Here is a 4161-nt window from a genome sequence, read left to right on the forward strand (position 1 = left end):
TTAAAGGTGGCTGTAATTCAAGGGCATGAACCCAATAAATTGGGCTTGATATTTAGCTAATGTAATTGGTTGGATTGCCGTGCTAATTACCAGGCTGCTATATGAGCATCAATCTCATTAGAAGAAAAATCAATCCATTGCTCAATTTGACCCTGTGGAATCCAATAAACCAAACAAAGAAACATAAGAATAGGAGAAATTATTAAACATATGAAAATAAATAAAAGCAAGACTACTCCATGTCCAGAAGCCAAACAACAGTCCCTTACGTATGCAATAGAGGAAGAGCCAAACAGGTTGTTGTCGGTCGGGGTTTAACCGAGCCACTGCACAACAGAAGCAAGAATCAGGACAATACAAATAAGCTTGAACAGTCTCCACGTTTCACAACAAATTACTTACCATAGCGTTATGCGAAAAAAATGATCACAAATCAATCGCTTTGTTTTCTGCTTCTACTCAATCATATTATTTGTGTGTTGAGGCTCTCAAAAAAATGATCAAAATGATTGGTCACCATTTTGTATTATTATGAGAAGGCATGTCAACCGTTTTTCAAATTAATTTAGACAATACAAATATATGAGTCATGCTTACGTGTAATCATGATGGATATTTATTTTTTTACTCTCAAAATATATTAATATGTGCATAGCTCAAAATCTAGATTAGCTCAAAATTAAAAATATATTAATATGTGCATAGCGCATGTGTGATACTAGTTTTGGGTATAAAGTTAGGGTAAACCTTATGCAATATTCTTATTTCATAACTAATAAATATTTCAAATTCATTTATATCTGTATATGAAGCGTTGGGAGATTTTATAATTGTGTACAAAACAGTTACTATAAATATCTAGATTTGTCCAAAAGTTTTAAAATATTTAACTTTATGCCCAAAACTAATAAATATTCAAATTAATTCTCTAATTATGTAACTTTATTGTTTATTTAAAAGAATATCAAATTTCTTTCTTCTTCATTTCTCATTTGATTTGTTTATACTATTATACATCAAAATTTATTTATTTAAATTGTTTCTTCTTCATTTGTCATTTGATTTGTTTATACTATTATACATCAAAATTTATTTATTTAAATTGATAAATTTTCAAAAAACACATGCTTATTTAAAACATTAATTAGTTTAAATTAATACGGTGAGTAACAAATTGTGTATCTAAACTATCAAAAACTGTTTTACTCTCTTTACCTTATAGTAAAATTTGTAAATATTTGATCAGACATTTAAGCTTGAATTTGTAAATATTTGGACCCGATTACCAATTTTTATTTCTCTATGCCAAAGAGTAACAGATAACGAATCCATTTTTACTTTATTTTGAATCAATTCGGAGTACTGAAAACATCATATGGACTAAATTAATTAAGAAGGTACTATAAATTTGAAGGCATTGTGACAACAAATATCTATGTATAGGAGTAGTTGTCCTGCATCCTATAAAATTAAGTCAGCTAGTTCTCTTATAAATAAAGGGCAATAATAATCATAGAAGTATATCCAGTTGTTTGGCCGTCATTTTTAAATATTTTTGGTGACACATATTACATTCCTTGTTGGTTGAATTTTGTTGATGGAAGGGGCATGCATTTCGTGGCTCAAACGTAAGCACTAACCAGAGGACAATTACGTGTTTATTGTTAAAAGGAAAAATAATTTAAATTTAAATTATAATATTAGTGTAACACCCAGGGAAAGAGTATGGAGTGATGCGGGTGCAGAGGCATGGACAAGGAGCGGCTCCTACATTTGAAGCGGAGGGGGACATGAATGAACCAAAACACACCCGAATGAGAGGGATTCTGAGGATATGCAGACTGCATATCCGAGGAGAGTTTAAAAGATTTGATAGGTGTTACTCATACCAATAGATGCATCTTCTTTTCTGATATTCATCTTATAAGAACTCCGAAGTTAAGCGTGCTTGGATTGAAATAATTCTAAGATGGGTGACTCCTGGAAAGCTGCTCCTTGGAAGCGTGTGAGTGAGGACGAAGCATACTGAAAAGACTTGTGTTGGTCTGTCGGGACAGCCGTCAGTCTAAAAGCCGGATCGTTACAATTAGATTGATTTATGATGCATTTTATAAATTTTAAAATTAGTGAATTAAACTTTTTACACTTTGAATTTGATACATGCAATTAAATTTTTGATGAAATTTGTTGTATCTCTAGTATTTTTGTCATTATAAATTTATATTTATGATTATGTTTATGTTCAGTTTTTTTTCATAATAATATGTTGTTACACTTCTATGTAGTATAAGTTTAGTTTTTTTTTTTTTTTTTTTTTTTTTTTTTTTTTTTTTTAATTTATACTTCTTGTTTAAGTTTAGTTTTTTGTTTCATAAATAATTTGTGATAGTGTTAGGTATTTTTTGTCCTTTCATCGAATGCATGTGGTGTTTCGATTGTGTATTTTCATGTGTCTCATCTTATGTTTTGTTCTACGGATGATCGTTTTAATACATATTGATTATTGATTTTGTGCATTGCAAATTGATTTTGTTCCTTATTTTATTGTAGTTTTAGGTGAGACGGGCGGCTTTAAAAATGAACAATGAGTTATTTTACCTATAAGTTTTGTTGAAGAGTGCCGATTATTGAAGGTTTTAGTTTATAACGATGAGATTGATTTTAATTTTATGATTAATGTAGTGTATAAAGAAGTTTCAAAAATGATGCGTAATTATCTATTGTGTTTAATTCTCTATCAAAAACTATTTTACTCTCTTTACTCTCTTTACCTAGTATCTCTCCCGTGCTATGCACGGCACATTATATTTTTTTCCATAATCTATATAATACCAAATAATTATGTAGTATGAATATTAAATGGAAAATAATTTTTCATAATTAATCCATAAATATTAATGAAAATATTTACATATCTAATATAAAAATTGCAAACACACATCAACAACATATAATTAAAAAAATATATATAATTCAATAATTTAACACTATCATCAATAAATAAAAAATACAACTAAAAACTCATGATAAAAATTAAATGTTGTATATCATGAGACTAAAAAATAAAGTAAATTTACATCATACAAAACAAAAAAACCTAAAGAATGTATAATTACCACTTCTCCTAATGAGATTTTAGATATTGTTTATCAAAAGCTATAATTTAAGATTGCATTGGTGAGACACTTCCTAGTCGAACTCCATTTGATTACTATATAGTGACTCTATACACTAAAAACTCAAACCTTGAAACCTAAATCCTAAACCCTTATCTTTAAAAGGGTTATTAGCCTGTAAATATACGAACTTTCAATATTTTATCATTTTTCCCCCCAAACTTTACTTTTTGAATATAAATGCATGAACTTTGGGTTATTTTCATTTTTCCCCAAAACAAAAAATCAAAACCCATGTGGCAAATTATAATCTAGGTGGCAATTAAAAAAAATCCACATCATCAACTTCCCAACACACCCACATCTTTCTCGTTGCTGTTTCTTTCCAGCTCATGTATATCCCCCCTTTCTCTTTCTATTTCTCTGTCTTAGTAATCCATTCAAGTCTTCTTCCTCAGCACCATTTTCCCCGTTAACAAATCTACGTCAAACAAGAACGTCATATCAAGATTGAATTCGGTGAGGGGACTTCTGTGCGTGTTTGTGATTGATTTCTTCTTCGATCTCGTCGGCGGCGAAAACGCCTCTCCAACAGGTGGTCTCGACGTATTCCTTTTCATGTATGTGTTGATGAGTTGACCTCGTCATTTCTTGGTCGGCGATCTGTTGCTTCGACGCTGAAGTCGTCATTTTGATAGGGTTGAAGCTTGACACGTGGTTGTTGCTGAATTGCAGGAGCTGCAACTTCCCTAGCTATAATTCATGGCTTTTAACAGATGAATTGCAATGTTGATTACCAAGTTCCAATAACACGCGTTCTAATATCAAGTTATATTAGTATATGTGAGTTGTTTGTGAATATGAAATAAACGTATGATACATAATTTTACAGAAAGAAAGGGGAAGGGATTAGGCGGAGAGACAAGGGTATTGCAATGATGTGGTATTTTAATTAATAAAATTAAAATGTTACTGATTGCCACCTAGATTATAATTTGCCACATTGGTTTTAATTTTTTGTGTCGGGGAAAAATCAAAATAATCC

Source organism: Salvia hispanica, chromosome 1 (genome assembly GCF_029641045.1).
Source record: "Salvia hispanica isolate PSC_SH4W2 chromosome 1, Shi_PSC_v1, whole genome shotgun sequence".
NCBI lineage: Eukaryota > Viridiplantae > Streptophyta > Magnoliopsida > Lamiales > Lamiaceae > Salvia > Salvia hispanica.